Here is an 18292-nt window from a genome sequence, read left to right as displayed (position 1 = left end):
AAATTGGAACAAGCTTTAATGACCATGCGGTCAGTCTAAGCCTTACAAGCAAGCAGACTAGAATGTCGCCACATCCTCGAAAGAAAAAAAAAAGGAAAAGAAAAAGCAAAGAAGCCCTCGAGCGCACATACCCATGACGATAATGCCACGAAAGTCCATGAGTCCTCTTTTGTTGCAGCTGCATCTTATGCCTAGAAATTGTGCAAACAGCAGCAAAATAAAGTATCCAAAGTTTCCACTGTTACAAAACTTCGTAAAAGCGCATAGTTTTCTGTGCTTCTGTTCTGTCTTCTTTTTTTTTGTTGGTATTTGGTTTTTGGGATAGCAAGCCTCTAGTATGGCTAACCTTTCCTTGTTTTTTTCACCATATCCTCCGCGTACACGCTAGGCTTAGCATTCAATAGAGACCACTGGAAATGTTAAAAGAGGGCGGCTGTTTATTTAACTTTCAGGAAAATTGGACCCTGTGACAATTTTTATACAAAACTTGAGCATAAGTGTCCACAGACGTATAGTTTACCTCCTGGACGCTCTTCCAGCGCTGGGATAGGGTATAGACTATTGGAGAAGAAACATCTCGATCTTCATGATGAAGGTGAAGTTGTTGTTCTTCCCTCGTTCATTTCATCTTCACTGCACGCACACACACATAAAGGAACGATGATGAGATGGGACCCTGCCTTTGGCAACCGTGTACATGCAGTGTCATTGTCTGCAGAGCGCGAACATGTCCTTAGTGAAAGGGAAACACGTCTAACCAAAAATGAGAAAAACGCCAATACGGATATATCTGTCCCGACAAAGTCGCGACATGCTGCCCCAGGACACGAAAATAGTAGACTAAGTAAGAAAACGAAATAAATGCAATCTCAAGATGTTCAAGAGACATGAGAAAGACAAGCCCAGCAGGAAACGAAGGAAAAACGAAACCCCTGGGGTGTGTTACTGAGCGAATCTCAGTGAGTGAGACCCGCGCGCTTCCTTGGGAAAACGTGATGGTGATGTGATAAAAATGGGAATGGGGAAAGCAGCTTTCCTTTCATATGATTTCTTTTACCTGAAATCGCCCTGTTGGGCATTACACGAGGAAAAGGATGGAAGGTCGCCCCGGATTCGCGGACTGGTATGGTGGTGTACGTATGTAAGTGATAAGTACGAATATCAGAACTGGTAAGTACAAGGTGAGCACGTGATAACGCTACGTAACGCATTTGGGACACATTACTAATTACCATCAGATCAGTTGAATAACAGTAAGCCTTGAGAAGTTCGCGTTAAACTGTTGCAGCCTGTAAGAACATCTGCGCAATGTACAGAGATATCCACGTACCCACGGTCCCATATTGCGCGTACCCACGGTCCGGGCGTGAGTATAGAGTAGACCCGTGCGAACAGTGGTTTGAAAGCGAAGCGGATACGAAGCGAATGGTTAGAGGGCCGAAGCGAATACGAAGCGAATAAATGTAGAACCGAAGTGAATACGAAGCGAATTGTTGCGAAATCAGACGGCTTGCACGCGTAGGCGGAGTGGAAACAAAGTGCAGGAAACGTATCCAGACAACCGATATATTTTAATTTGCACGGGTACACAAGCGCCAAACCTCTGTCTGCATGCACTCAGAAGGTGGTGTCGCCGTCCATAACTTTCTGTGTCTCTGTTTCTCCTTCTTCCTTTTTGGTTGTTTCTCTTTGCTTTTGGGAATAACAAGCCGTCACCGTGGCTAACCTTTCCCTTCTTGTCTTTTTATCATCATTAAACATACACCCCCACGCAGAAACACCAGCTGCTCCACGTGATCCTGCAGAATACTTCGGGATGTTCGGCAAGGCTGCAGACGGAGAATAGTCGATGGCTCGATATTTGGGCGGCTGGAACGGAAAGCTACTTCCCCACCTATACTTTATCCCATTGCTGGTGGACAACAACATTGGAAATAGGAAACGTCTACGTCGCCTCACAAAAGATTCATTGGAAATTCGATCAGCTTGGCGCAAGAACCCAATGTCGCTTCAAAGCTTTGCCGTTGTATTTTTAAAATTGGTTAAGAACAAACCAAACGTTGTTTTCGGGAGCTCACTGCGAGAACAAATGTGATTTCACAAACCCCATTCAAAGTTCACAAACATGTTTATCGCTGGAGACATCGCTAACAAAACGCCTTCACGTATATTCCGTGTGACAGCCTTCCATGGTTTGAGGCCGTATTTCAGCTGCGACGTTTTCGTAAGGCCGTTAGTCGTAAGTATGCCCGTCTGACAGGAGTATTAGTCCTTTTAACGATTCGATTATCTTAACGACACCTTTTAGGTTAACGGCAATAGGTTCTCCCCGTGCAAAATCATAAGGTTCGCATTGAGGTAGGCAACTATGGACGACCCTCTGTGTACAAACATGTGAGGTTATGGTTTGCTGTGGTGGGCGAGAAGCGGGGAAAACGCTTCGGCTCGTAGGCTAATAAAGCTGATAAGGTTTCAGGAGTGAGAATTGGCCATACCTTTTCATTCCGAGGAATTGAAAGGAGTGGAATTATCACAAATCTGCATTCCTCGGAATGGAATTGGAATGGAATGGGTGATCCCATTCAGCAACCCTGACGTCCACCCTCACTTAACGTCACCGAAAAACGTCATGCCCAATTCAAGCAAGCTTTTTTTTTTTGCGCTTTCATTTCTTCCTTCGTGTGTTCGCAGTCGCTTGCCGTATCACTCATTTCATGCTGCTGAACACGGCTCTTGCCCTTCACCGGTACGACGAGCGTTGATATGTAGTGGTGATGCGCAAAGTTCCTTGCAGGCAAGAAAAGAAAAACAAAACAGACATTGTGAAACATATCGCGAAGGGGTTGCCTAAATTGCGTGTGACGTTTTTCTGTGACGTTAAAGGTCAGCTATGCCGATATCCCAAATAGTCGAAACGGTTGTGATATTCTGAAAGCCCACATCCAGCTCTCCCCAAAATGCACCTTCATTCTCTCAGTTCGGTACAGTACCATGTCAAAAAAATAGATAATTCATTCCGAAACACACATGGGCGCCGCCATTTTTATGACGTAGATGCACCCGAACGGGCATTGTGACGTGTACGCGCCTTCGTACTTGCCAGTGGATTTCAGCTACGGCTTCTCGCGGCTTCACGTATCTGTGCTTGAAGATGGCGGACAGCCGCGGGTTCCACCGTTCCGCGATAAGTAAACAGTGCAGCAGCTGCGAACTCATTCGCGAACCAACCTCTGTGCGATGTTGTGACTGGAATTCGTCGTTTGTGTTTTGTGAGCATGTACAATTTGTATCAAGTCTCGTCTGCGTTAGCGCCTTTACAGCACTTGTCCATTGTAGAGACTGACGTTTCGATAGCCGTGTTAGCAAGAAAATGCCGACAGCGTTTTATTCCTGCAGGAAAAAATTGTGCTGTGTATTTGAGAAACCGCATACTACTATGGGACAAGTTTTACGTACGATTTATCAATGTGCAACAGCGTCGACGATGGTATGTAACGACGAGAGACGTAAAACGAAATACAAATCACATTTTAAACTTTTTGTGGGATTCTGTGCATTTTCCAGAAGCAATCTTTGAATCACACCCCCACGCTGCGTTGTGTGGCACGCTACAAACTACTGCATTTTATGTCTAACATCTGGATATTGTTTGTAATGAACACCGTCGCACAAAAACATGCACACGAAAGCTCCAGTAGCCATGTGGTTGCACACTATGCAGACGCAAAAGAAGTACCCGAGCACATATTGCCACTTAGAAATTGTGTTTTTAGAAATGTGGTGTCTGAAGAGTTAGAGCATAGCATATATACTAGAAATCAGGTGCACCTTATCCTTCTGTAGAGTGCTCTTTCAATTCACAACTCAGCACATGGGGTGTAAAAGTGTTAGAGGCAATTATGTGACTTGTCGTCCCGGGTGACATCACTGGCCATCCTCGGAATTAATTCCGTGCTCAGGAATTATTGTACAAATCACTTTGTATGTAGGACATGATAAGCAATATGTAAGTTGCAACCTTGTCTGCAGCATTCTCGATGGCCTCTTACCTTTACAGTTTCAGACACGTTACCAAACCATTTAAAAAGGGCACACTTACAGGGGCCGTGTAATTTGAGTTTTTAATTTATAAAAATATAAGTATACAATATGTAATATGAAATTTATATAAAATAAAAATAACATTTATAAAAAGAATTTATAAAAAATAAATGAAAAGGCTTCATGGAAGCAATCCATTAGCATACCCATTGCACATGAAGCACAATTATATATGCTTGGACATCATCTAATTAATCTTCTGAACCATATGTGTGGCTGCATACGAAATTTTTTATGCGCATGCTCTACCTTCCTATTCCTACGTGTGCACACGAACAACAGTGAATATATGTGAAGTGGCAAAAAGCAATGCTAGACTCTACCATCATTGTGCCCCTTTAACTTTTCCACATTTATTTCTGGTCAACAGGGAATATCTCACTAGAAAAGAAGACATTTGTGCATTGTTTGGCAAGCAAATAAATACATTTATTTACATTTTCCATCAATCAACAATGTTGTGACCTGGTGCAAATATCAATGTCAACAAGGAAAGTACTTACAAATTATTCCTATGTGCTCAAATGCAGATATGACAATTCTGTTTTTGTACCTCAGCACAGTACAGTTTCAAAATTAACAAACTGCACAGCATCAGCAATCTTAAAGTAGCTCAAGAGGGGAGTCACATAAAGCTCCAATAATAGACTGTGCAAACAAAGCTAAAAAAAACAAAGTACTTAAAAAAAGATCTGAATAATTGGTTGTCGCTGTGATATGTACTACTATGCACAGTTCATGAATGGAACATGCTACCTCATTGCATTCCCTCCATGTGAGCACTAGCACAGGCAGCTTTTTAGGTCGCTCTTTTCGTGTTTTTCTATTGTCTTTTTTTGTTTTCTGTTTTTGCAATAGCAAGCATGGCCATAGTGAAACACAAGCAGCCAAGGACAGGATGAGACATCTGCAATGCGACTGCTAGCTCTCAACTGATATATTTATTAGCAGACTCTGGAATATACACATATATGCTGCTAAGCAAATGACAAGTTAACCAATAGAATAACAGACAAGAAAAAAGGGTTATATATCTTCCCCTCTCCTCATTCTATTTCACAGGCAGCCCTAGTATCATTCGGAGTGTGTCCGTGCGTTCCCTTTGAGATAACGTATCTCAGACAGAAGCAAATCCAACAGCAGACTGCTTACACGTGCAACTGTCTTGTATTTCTCTAACCACTTGTTATTTAACCGCTGCCTTGAGCTGTGTGTTCTGGAAATTTATGCAGCATCCAGAATCCCTGCAATGTGTTGCCATGTTTCTCGAGGGCATCAAAAGTCTGTCCTTGGCTGCCTGTGTTTCACTATATCTCTCAGATACAAACTACCCCATTTCAACAGAGTAGAAAACACAGATTTGTAAATAGCATCTGTTGATTGCACTGTACATACCCCTCATATAAAGGATCATAGTGGATACTACATCTCGTGCGATAATGTCAGGAATACAAAAAAACTAGATTTGAAACCACTCTTACGTCGTAGTAGTAGTATTTGTGTGAAGCTGCGCAATTCCTGTCCTGCAAATAATTTAAACGATATGTTTCATCTGCCAGCGTGATGATCCCCTGAAAAGTAATTCACACTTGGCGGGAACTACCGGTTCTGAAACCTATCCCTGACATGTGTAGCCATCAGGGAGGAAACCCAAGGGCTGCGGTGGAAAAGACAAACACACACGGGCTATGTTCTCAATGTGTGTCAGCTGCTCTGGCTACTAAGAAGAACATGTTCCAAATTAATAGAACATGGCTTGACATCATATGCCGGCGAAAGCTAACCAATAAAATTAGTAGTTAAATGTACAATACGTAAACACTTTCCATAACATGACAGTTCCCTTTCTGCATTTATGCGCTACCATTCAACCCACATAAACAGTGTACTGAATTCTTTTATAGCATTACACGTCGTTTGACAGAACTTGAACAAGATTACATAGCACACAATAAAAGTAGAGTGAACATAATGTGCAGAAAAAATGGCTAGGAAGCAAGTGAGCTGGTGAAGACGATGCATATGTAAAATCCCGTGACTAGGGAACACAAAGGGACGTGTTTGTGTTTGTCCCTTCGTGTTCCTAGTCTTGGGGTTTTACATCATGCATAATGTGCAGCCTTCCATTCACGCTTAATGGCCGTGGCAGTAATGCATGAAGGCCACTGCTAAGTTGTGTTGAGAAACACCACTTTATGTTTGCCATGTCTAAATGAAACGTACCTGACCTGATCCAAATTAACCGTTCTGAGTCTGGAACACACAAAGAGAAAAACGCAACACACGCCACAACATTAACAGATAAACAAATGAGCTGTGGCGAGCTCCACCTTGGGACAAAGTCAACAAGTAATTCACCAAAAGTCAATGAGCACCTGAAATGTAACATCTCTGACTGGTAGCAGGACGGTCCACGTTCAATTCCTGGTGCTAGCACTGACTGGCTTTTTCATGAATTATTTGTTGAAGTTTCGATGTACTTGAGAACCATTCGTCAACCATTGTATCCTCATGAGGTGATGAGGGTTTGTCATCTCAAAGAGACTCCCTTTCTGCCATGTGTCCTTATGGATGCTCATCACTGCAGAAAAAAAGAAAGAAAAAGCATTTAATGGCAAGAAATGGATAGTCGTATTTACTGTATAATGATTGTGCACAACAGAAAGAAGACTTTCGCACAGAAGGCTGTACTTCTTGAGGTCTAACATCAAGTTACAAAATTCCAGAATATATGACATGTTGTAAGGTAGAGAATAAGTAGAGTTATTGAGTTGTCGAGTTGAGTTGAGTCGAAGTCTGAGTTGAGGAGTTCTACCCCCTTTTTATTTTATTATATATGATTGTGTAATTATTTTTATGTCTGTAGCAACCCTCGCTCTCTACATTACAACATGTTTTATATATTCCGGGATTTTGTAACTTCATTTTAGACATTAACAAGAGCAGCCTTGTGCACGAACGTCTCGTCTCATTAAAATTTAGATGCTCTCAACAGTCTTCTTTCTGTTGTGAATCTCTATCGCAGCATACCTGCACATTGCTGTTCTACGTACTGTGACTTTGCAGTAAGAGTATGGACTTTAGGTAAAAAGACTACACAGCACTCCTCAGGTATTTTTGCCTATCAAACAGTATGTATGTATGCAGTATGCACACAGTATTTGTGCACCAGACCTACTAAAAATATAGTGAATGTGGCATTGCCCACGGTAATGCACCAAGTTCAACACAATTATTGTAGAATCCAGGTATTTTAGCTTACATGTCAAGCCAGTACCACATCCAGTGTGAAGTTGTGACAAATAAATAGTTTCGATTTTTCTAAGCTCTCAGAACACAGACAGTGAATTAATAAGAGTAGACAATGTTAACATGAATTCTGGGCTATTCTTCAATTAAAGGTTCACAGATAGTAAAGGCACCTTCCTCAATGGACGTTGATGACACTGAAAATTCTAAAACGTAATCAGAGGCGACATCAGCTTCTGTGTGTCAAAGGATTGTATGTCCAACAGTAATCCAACTAACAGTAACGAAAATGTGCAAAAGACAAATTAACTGAACTAATGTAATGTACCTTCTATATCAGACAGTGAAGCTTGTAACAGCCCATCCACAGGAACCAGTGTCCAGACAGCAAAAGTGCTTGAACTGGGAGACAGCAGCTAATCGGAATGGCGACCTTTGTTTTCCACCCTGAAAGCACAGGTTGTAACTTTGAGGGCAGATTTAAAAGTGGTGTCAAGATGTCTGCATGCGAGTGCACATGAAGAGTTTAACATAGGTGAATACTCAAATTATAACATCACACTGTCGTACCTGTTGGTGGAGGTAGACTGCAACTAACGTGCCAGCAATTTCTTCATGCACCAGATGCAAGCCAGATCATGCTTCATTTCCGCCTTCAGCGTGCACCTGTGACAATTCAGAAGTTAGATTATCAATACTATTGTGTTGTTAATCGTGGTTATATCAGAGTAAGCGCAGTAGGACAGCTGCACAATCGATTCATTAGGTTTGCTATTTTTTGTATCTGAACCTCGACTTACCTTTTTTGCTCTCGTTTTTTGCCTTGATCCTCCGTGGCACATTCAAAATGTTGTGCGTCGGGCACCTCAGATTTTCAGCCGACGATTTCGTGCCGATATTCCAAATTGCCTCTGGAGTCGCGCGTAACCTATGATAACATTCGTTGACGAAATCCTTGCAGTGGAAATTAGCAGGCACCACTGTCAGCCAAGAGCTTCGCACTGCTTGGTCTTTTAGCAGCTTATAAAAGGTAACACTTGAATGCTCCGATGAATTGTTCTAACAGCGTAGCACGTAGCACCGTCGCATCTTCGACAACTTCGCCGTGGCATATCGCTCCAGCCCATAAAAGGCAAGGTCAGAACAAGGAAGTGCACTTTCCAAACGACGCCGTGCCAAAAAAAAAATATTCACATGCTTTGTTTCCGGCTTAGCAATAACATAACAGCTGTTCGCTTATGTACGATGCACAGAGGACGAAACGAAAGAAGCCAAGCGGCCAAGCCAAGAGTGCATGCCAAGCCAAAGACAGATAAACCGAGAGCAGTGACGTCGGTGCGCCCGTGCGCAGGGTTTGCCGACGGTCTGACGGCCGGGCGTGGGAACTAAAAAAACTGTTTTCTAAAAAACTACGAACAGCTGGAGCAAGATATTTCGCACACATATTCAGTGTTAGGTAATGAACACACAGCGCGAGTATCGCTCAGTTCTGCGGCACTTCAAAATCGGCATATCTGACCTTTAAGTGAGGGCTGAGATATCGACGTCACTGTCACTCCTTTGTCGATCACTCGCGGTTTGCAGCAGAGAAGACCGTGGCGCGCGCTGCGATTACTTTTATGCTTCATCAGTGGTTCGAGCGGATCACGTGGAGATCAGGCTTTAATATCGCAACTGCAATGTGCTCCATAAAGTCAATGATTAAAAAGATGATTAAAACATCTGGTAATTAGTCCCCTAAGTGAGAAAAAAAAAGTGGTTTCCTAGTAGCAGTCCCGTCGAGTAATCCAATGACAAAAGTAAGAGCGTCCTAAGGCAAAGCCCCTTTTTTTCCTGAAATGTGTTGCAGCTAAAAGCCTGTATAGCTAGCTTGTATAGCTACACGCCTGTATAGACACAACAGGGCCCATCACTATCCCATCCTTCCCAGTTTTATGGCTATGTTGCCTTGTCTGTATTCAAATAGTACGAGTCGTATGCCCAAACGTGACAGTCTGTTGTGGCCCTGTTGAATCTACTCTGCAAACATAGTCCTGATTAATTAACCTGACTTAATTAATCCTAACATCAGGGATGCACAAGCGTGTTTCTCAGCTCCCAACGTCTGCGCATTCCGATCAGACAGGAGAGGAGAAAGAGGTGAACTTATTGCCAGTCGAGTTGATTTAGTGGCCTCACAGATTAGCATTGCTACCGACATTGAGTGCATTTTTCTATTGCTGCACAGTGATCGCCGTTGTCTTGTGACGTAAAGCCCCGAATTATTATTACTGTACGGTTCGATTGCACACAAGTATGTTTTGCTTGGAGCACATGTTATAGCCCGTCACATAGAGTCTCATCTTCGAGTCACCGCAGGAGTTGGTACCCTGTTTGCTCCTCATTCATTATTTATTTATTTGCTCATTTCCTTTGCAAAGGAGGCTCGAACCCTCGTCTAGGTAAGGCAGCAATTATCCATTTTACCTGTTTTGGGATTTGCAATTTTCCTCTCATTTACTCGGAAGCCGTCTCTCCTGTAGCCTCCAATGATAACTGGTCTAGATAATTATTTATGCCTTGTGATACCTTGGTTTACACCACTTGGTAAAAGTGGTGGTGATGTGGGGAATGAAATAATGAGCCCCTTCACAATAATGATCGAAGTCCGATTGTGTCCAGAAAGGTCAAAAAGATCAAAAGGTTCTTTACAGATAACACATTCTTCGTCGAATAAGATTACTCTACAGGGAGTTTTTTTTCTTTATTCGACACATACTTTTCATTTAACAAAAGCTGCGACAGCTAGAGCCCTCCACGGGCTCGTGTCCCCGTCGCGGCCCGCGGGCCGGGCTTCTTATTGGATGTGTGCTCCGTGCCGGGCCGACAAGATACGCCAGCAACGCGGGCCGTACCGACAAGGGTTACCCTATCGGCTACCCTACATTAGATTATAGCAATGGTCACTGTTATGACCCTTCAATTTAATAGGCAATAGACTGTCAAATAGCAAAGAAGCAGTACATAATTGTCAATCACGTAATTTATTATTTGAAATCATTTTATCATTTTAAGTCACCGCAATAATTTTATGGCTAGCGAGTCTAACAGCTTTTGGAGGGGCGCCACGGCAATATTATGTCGTTGTTTAGGCCTTGGAAATACGCGGCCATCCCCGAGAAAAAAAAAATATGTTGGATCACAAGGGGGTAACGTCTAACCAAATGCTTCCACCAAAGATGTAACTGGCACGTCCCCAACAAATGGAATTCAAAGTGCATAGTATCCGTGCCTTGAAGATACCTTTTTCGAGATAATACGTACTCACTACAAAATGACAAAGCAATTCTTCATCTACTCTTGAAAAAAGAAATAAAAAATGAATATCTGTGCAGTACCGACCAGAACGTGGGGCGCAAAATATTAAAAAAGAAAATTCCCCAACAGTTTAAAAGCCACGAGAGACCACGAACGCATGCAGATCAGGTCTTAAATATATAATACACAAAAAATACATAAAGCACGTTCTTCTCTACGTAAACCAAATTCCTTGACAACACTACTTTTGATGCCAAGCCGCCCTCTTCCCTTTGTTTTATTATGATACGTCGACATCGTGACAACCATTGCCGAGACAATTTTTCCGGGACACCTCAGCAACGTTTTACACTGAAATGCTCGTGCACCGAAATGTCCGGGTCCCCTCACACTTTCACCACGGTCCGTGCTTTTACCGGGCATGGACCATGCTTTTACCGACTGCAACTCCTTTTTTACTGCCATGGCTTTTTTTTTTCGGGGGGGGGGGGGGGGTCCATATATACTAGGACCATTTATCCCGACATCCATATGCCAGACATCAAATAGGAAGGAGGTGTGACATTGTAATAGAAGTTGTAAACAAGAATGTTTTCTCGCCTATTTGTGTCCTCCTGCCCGATTATGACAGTTTCCAATAAAGGAGAAATAATAAATGGTATGAGACAAGCGTAGGCTCGTTTGCGTGCGTGTTTTGTAGGTTGGAGAAATTTTATATGGTTAACGTCAATCAATAAATCAATCAATCAATCAATGCACCACTTTTTCTGTCAATACACAGCAGTTTGCTTTGCGAAAGCCGTCTGTCTGCAAAATGTTTTACTGTTGGAATTCTCAGCCAAAGAAACCAGTTTCCGCGGGTGACGTCACAAGGCCGGTGTGGGCAAAACAAATTAACAGAGTCCGGGACAATGAGAATAATGTGACACAGTTTGCCAAAAATTACCATTCTACAACACCTGAATCAATTTGCAATTACGTACGGCAATCAGGAGTCGCGTTCGTGTGGTTGCCCACACAACAATGACGTCTTTTGTTTGTAAACGGAAAGAGGCCTATAGAAATAAGCGCGGCGAACGAAACGTAATACTTGGACTTTGCGTGCTGGTGTCGAAAATCTCCGACATGGAAAGCTCAGGAAAGCTAGGATAACATCAACCCCAAAAGTAAGTAGATGCAGTCCACAAGGAGACAATGAAGAAGAATTCGCCTTGGTTGGACCTGCCTTTTTTCCTTTAGCTCAGTTGACCTTGGCAACCCACACACGACGGGAGATCCCTGCACCTCAATAGTCAAGTAGGTCACACGTGTTTATGGAACTACACAATTCCGCGGAGGAGTAACTCGTAACAGGGGCATTGGTTAGAGCTTTCACCCTGCTGAGACTCGGATGTTTGTGTGGCACCATCTACATGTGACAAAGTCGTGAATCGGAGGTGGCGCCTCGGTGATAACCCCTCTTAATGATCGGGTACGTAGCTACGTCCTCGAGGAATACGTTTGAGGTAAATAAAGAGAAATGAAAGGTCCATGTTCGTGGCGTGTTTACTGAGCAGCGGACAAAGAGACGACGACCATTGCGATGAGAGGCGGCTACAGTTAAGCCGGTCAAGTAGGGGGGGGGGGGGGGGAAATGATCTGAGAAGCAAAAGAAGCCTCGCTACTTCCCAATCAAGTAGCGCGGACATGCCTTTGCCTTTTTCTATTCTCATTACTTCCCGCGTCTTTCGTCGCCTTTCGTTCCGCGAAGAAGCAATTTCCCGTGCAGCTAATCAGTCGAGGGAGGATTTGCTAACCGTTTCATGGTTGAGTAGATCCCTGGATATGAAACGGGCTGCTATTACTATGGGGGCATACGACACTCACGCGCCGCTTATTTCCGGATTACAAACGTCGTCTTCGACTTGGAAGGTTCTTGAGATACAAACAAACACATCTACAGAATGAACGGCAACAACATCCTGATTAGAGGGCACTGGAAGACTAAATACGGAGCAGAGTATCGACATTGATGGCGATTTCGGGTGATGCATCTGGTATTCCGAGCGGGAGCGCCCAGGTCCAGTACACGCTCTACACGGGAGTCTCTCTGGGGCAGTCATCACCCGAATTTGTCGGACGCTCTGCCGGCTCTACCGCTCTTCTATGAGGGTCTCTGCGCTCGCTACGCATTGTGCGTTCGTGAACTTCCGGCAGCGTCGTTGGCGCTCATGTTGGCGCTGATCACAATCATAGCTTGCGAGAAGTAGCTTCGCACATCTCCCTCTTTGTCATTTCCATTATCGGCGTCAATTGAACTTTCATCACTACTACGCGTACTTTCGTAAAGATCCATGCCGTCAATGAACGCAACAAAGAAACAGATGTGAGGCACACACCCACAGGAGCAATACGTAGCAGACGACACTCGCGAGGCACATATACAGGGTGTCCCAGAAAACGTGTCATTGAGTTATAATAAAAAAACTGCACCACCTAGAGTCGTGCGGTCAACGGCATTTGTTCCTACTGGGTTTTTGCCACCTCCTCATGTGAATGTCGTGTAACGTAAGTTTAATTATGTAAATTTTTGCGAGCTTAAGTCGGAAATTTGCCTAGTAAAGGTCACTTTTTTACCCCACCAATGTGAAGAGCGTGTCCAATTTACTCAAATTAATGATAATTGACAGGGATATTCAGGAGCTATCCCATCGGAAAAAATAGCCGAACATCATGCTCTACGGAGGTCGCACAGAATAGCGCATGATGAATTTTTCAGCGCAATCTTTGTCAGTCCGACGAAAGGAGGTTGGAAACCCAGCCCACCGCGGCATCGCAGAAAGAGATAACGCAGACATGGCTTATCACGGCCGACTTTCGCTGGGATAATGCTTTCCCTCTCCCAATTTTAGGAACTGTTACTTTTTCTACTATCACTCTGTGGGCTAGCTTCGGAACCTCCTTTCGTCGGACTGCGAGCGATTGCGCTCAAAAAGACATCGCGCGTTATGGTCCGGGCTCCGAAAAGCATGATATTCGGGTATTTTTTACGATGGGATAGCTCGTGAATATCACTGTCAATTATCATGAATTTAAGTGAATTCGACACGCTCTTCATATTGGTGGGGTAAAAAAGTGACCTTGCCTTAGCAAATTTCTAAGTTCAGTTCGGAAATATTTGCATAATTAAACTTGGGGTACATGACATTAACTTTACAAGGTGGCAAAAACCTAATAAGAACAAATGCCGTTGACCGCATGATTCTAGGTGGCGTAGTTTTTTTTAATTATAATTCAATGACACGTTTTCTGGGGCACCCTGTATGCGCATGCTCGCCGTCGAGAACGGAAGAAAAGAGTTGAGGGCATTTTTGGGCCCGGCCTCTCGCAGCAAGAACAAAAAAACTGCTCTTGGGGCGAGCGAACTACTCCGCAGTGCATCACCCGAACACGCGGCCCTTGCTCTGACCGCACCACCCGAATTTACTGCTCGGGTTCGGGGCTGAAAAAAGTGCCCCAAATGCATCACCCGAAATCGCCAGGAGCCTCGGCGGCGAGCGAGCCCGCCATCTTGAGTCAGGCGCAGCTGCGTCGCCTAGCAATGGGACGCTAATTCCCCCTTCTCTGGTGGAGAACAACGCGCAGTAGAGCCAGTTCTCAACTCAGGAAATGTGTTTTGCATGGATGTGACTCAACATGGCCGGCCAGTTCTTGGAAGGAGAAACCACGTTACACGATCAGCCCAATCGCGGACACCGAGCGGCAGCTCCGGCGCGGAAAAGGAATGCGATACTCTGTACCCTATTTAGTAACTCTAGAGGGCACCACCTTTGTTTGCAGTATTCCTCGATGAAGAAGAAGCGGGTCTGGTGTTGGCCCTTCGCATGCGCGAGCAGAAAAAAAACTTACGGCGTTGCTTTAGTACAGCCACAACAACGACACGAATGACGATGGGATGAGGTGATTCACCGCAATAATTGCGGTACCATACATCAGTGCAAGTGAGTTAATACATGAGTGGGATGACGATGAAAAAGATGAGGCCCACACACTCGCACACACACATGACACACGCAATGAGATATCACACACACGCGGATTCGTCGTAACTGATAGTACAACCACGGTCCTCGTTGTACAGTGCTGGACAAAAGTTTACGGAACGCGCGAGCGGCGTATTTTCTGTGGGCAGAGACACCCTAGCGGCGAGCGGAAGCCGGCGAGTCCACTCGCTCAGAGTGGATGGAAGAGTGCGCTTGTGGCGACCCTCCGTGGTAGTAGTGGTAACTTTGATTTCGAGTGCGACGAACGCCAAAATGGTTTCGTTTTCGGTCTACTGCACCGAGCGTGAGTAGCTATCGTGGGAGGGAACTAACCGCTATCGGAGAGATAACAGGACGTTAAGATGAATTGAGGTGACAACGGGCTGCAGTACCTAGTATTTTTCTTTTTTTTTTATTAGGCAAAAACAGAAGAAAAGAGCGTGTACCCTTGAACACACACACACAAAGAGGCGGGGGAGGCGATAGTTTCTCAATACTTTATCGGCCCCCCTTTCGCAGCAATAGCTGAGGCCATCCGCACAGGAAGGGGAGCGTATAGTCGACGAACAAGGTCCACGTCTTCACGTACCAAGGACCACTCCCATAATGGTAGCACCCATCCGGGAACGGCCCGTCCAGAGCATAGGGGAGCAGAGTCCTCTCGACGACCTCAGCGTAATACAGATGACATGGCCTGCGCAGAGCCCGGACTTAAGCATCATCGAAAACGTCCGGGGCATCCCGAAGAATAGGATGAGCAAGAGACGGACGCCTACAAGGAGCAAGGACGCACTCTGGGAATTTATAGAAGCAGAGTGATCCTTGCTACATGAAGACGTGGACCTTGTCCGTCGACTATACGCTTCCCTTCCTGTGCGCATGGCCTCAGTTATTGCAGCGAAAGGAGGGCCGATAATGTATTGAGACAGTATCGTCTCCCCCGCCTCTTTTTTTTTGTGTGTGTGTGTTCAAGGGTACACGCTCTTCTGTTTTTGTATAATAAAAAAGAAAAAGGCTAGACACTGCAGTCCGTTGTCACCTCAATTCATCTTAGCGCCCTGTTATCTCTGCGATAGCGGAGAGGCTTCCTTCCCGCGATAGCCAATTGTGCTCAGTGCAGTAGACCGAAAACGAAACAATTTTGGCGTTCGTTACACTCAAAAGCAAAGTTACCACTGCTACCACGGTGGGTCGCCACAGTCGCACTCTTCCATCCCTTTGAACGAGTGGACTTGCCCGCTTCCGCTCGCCGCTAGGGTGTCTCTGTCAAGGGAAAATACGCCGCTCGCGCGTTCTGTAAACTTTTGTCCAGCACTGTACAACCATAGAAACCGCAAGGGCAGGGGCGAAAGAAGAAAAGCTACACTGAACGCTACACTTGCTCGACTACACAGCAGGGTAGTGAAGTTGTTGGGACTTTGGGCACCGAACACGAGGGATGCTGCCTTGGCGGCACTTGCGAAATTTGTTCAGAGCTGTGGGATGGACACAACCTTTTAGGATTCTCTGTGCATGGTCTTGGGATAATTGTGGACCTCTAGAGAACATGTGAATAGTTAATAACTGTGATAGACTGCTAGTGAACATGTACATAGTGAGTAGCGAACTTGCGAGTAGAGCGCATCAGCTATTCTTGCCGATCGCATGTTATTCCTCATTGCGTAGCGCTTAAAGGGGCAATGAACAGGTATACAAGGCGCACTGTTTTTGAATGTATCGTGGTACGTTGCCGACGGTGAACGTTTTCAAAAAAATTGTTGTCGCCACAAGAATGCGACACGTCATTTTGACGTCGCGCATCATCAGCCATTTAGAATGTGGGACGCCTATACATCAATTTTGTTATAATATCGAGAGGTGAGGTCAACTCTAAACATATTCCCACTTGTCAAATCCAAGATAGCCAGTTCAAACCGTACCAAAAACCCTCAATATTATATTTTGCGTGCGTACTATGTTTCCGGTGCTGTATTGTTCCGCGAGGTCACCGCGATGTCCCCACAACCGGTTCCCTCGCGAGCTGCAGCTTGTCTTAGTGGGGTCCATCATTGGCTAGGAGAGCGAAAACTCCCCCACTTCCAGCGCCTAGATCCTTGCGCCAGTAAAGTCAAATGAAATGAAATCAAATCAAAATCCAGCGCCTAGAATTCGGTGTTGCTATACGCTGGAATATAATGACGTGACTCGGTTCCAAGGATAAGGAGAGACTCGCACGGATTATGCTCTTTGAATGGCATTGTTTCGTGTTAAAGACGCTCGCTAGAAGCAAAAGAATTTCATATTTGGATATCGTGAGCTATGTTCTTTCATTGGGCATAATAATTGGAGTGCCACTGTTTTGTCAACAAAAACAAATTAAGTTTGAGAGAGCGGCTGACAAGATATCCCTGCACAATCATTTAACAAATGAGGTGCATTCCAAACCAATAGTGAAAAAAGTAGTATACGGTCATGGTCGGTTGCATGCAGCCTCCGCTACGGCTGCGCCACCGTCGCGTCTGGGCCAGGGCCGTTTATAGGCAGAGTTTGGCCATTCTTTAATCTTTTGCCGCCTCATGGGAGAAGCTCATTATTTTGACGTCAGAGTCGTCGTTGCACCGCCCAAAAAGCCTGAATACGAGCGGAATCCTCTCATGAGCCATCTGGTCCGCGCCATATTGACGCTGTTCGTCAGCCGTTCGACAGCTTCGTGGTCGCGTTGAATGTAATCTAGAGGAATAACCGGCTCATGACCCATTGGCGCCAGTGATAAGGGGGGCTTTGTTGCCAAACTGAAAGAGTTCAAGGACGAAAGGCTTTCGAAGCAAGAAGTACGCACCTGTCTTCTCTCCTTGGATTGTGAACAACGATCAGCATCAATATGGCGTCGGCGACCGGTTGACGACTGGATAACAATAGAGCACGACGGAGGGAGGTCGTTCAGCCGTGACGTCGCATGACACGCTTTAAGTTAGGCTCCTCCTAATGGCCAAGCTCTCTATAAGCGGCTCTGGTCTTGACCGACGTCAATCGCCATTTTTTTTCTCGCGCGCGGTGGGCGGCACGTGGGCGGAGGGCTGCGCGTGCACTTAATATCGCGCAGTTTTCCGCCTGGGCCGACTTCACTCGCGAATTTTTTCCCACCGTAACGGCTGCGCAGTGGGCGGTTTATTGCAAGTATAGACATGCAAAGGATAGTCGTGCACAAAAGTACAAGTGGCAATTCATTTATTAATGCGAATGGTGCTGGTGATTGTAATGACAATCTGAAGGGGAAAAATCTAGCCAAAAAAACCTTCACGACCTGAAACAGAAGAAACACATTACAATACAATTCACGTAATAAAGAATATACTTACTTATTACAGGTATAATGCACTAGCATTGAAGAGGTATCACATAGAAAGAATCAATAACAATCATTTTTATTAATGGTAATCATACACAAAAGTTTTCAATGAATCAGAATTACAATGGAATAGCACATTTAATCAAAAAGATATTCCTAATCAATATTATTACAATCAAAATTACAAGTTTTACCCGTAAATATCATTTCTTGCATAAAATAAAATAATGATAAACACACACACACGCAAACTGTTAAACAACTCTCCATTTTTCTTTCCATATTCTCTTCGTTT

The 18292-nt window shown here is 44.6% G+C and overlaps 1 protein-coding gene and 1 long non-coding RNA gene across 2 annotated transcripts in view; one reads left to right on the top strand and one right to left on the bottom strand.

Annotated features, from left to right (window-relative positions):
* LOC135388787 (neuropeptide receptor 15-like) overlaps positions 1–18292 on the top strand; it is a 289581-nt gene that overhangs the window by 11321 nt on the left and 259968 nt on the right. The gene's annotated exons all lie outside the window — the stretch shown is intronic.
* Positions 7762–8188, bottom strand: LOC135387454 (uncharacterized). Its single transcript, XR_010421125.1, has 3 exons — positions 8151–8188; positions 7921–8016; positions 7762–7797 (listed from the first exon to the last, which is right to left on the bottom strand). It is a non-coding gene; the product is annotated as an uncharacterized LOC135387454 (long non-coding RNA).

This window comes from Ornithodoros turicata, chromosome 3, assembly GCF_037126465.1.
Source record: "Ornithodoros turicata isolate Travis chromosome 3, ASM3712646v1, whole genome shotgun sequence".
NCBI classification, from domain to species: domain Eukaryota; kingdom Metazoa; phylum Arthropoda; class Arachnida; order Ixodida; family Argasidae; genus Ornithodoros; species Ornithodoros turicata.
The sequence above is the reverse complement of the archived record's forward strand: the minus strand, read 5'-3'. Positions and strand labels throughout refer to the sequence as shown.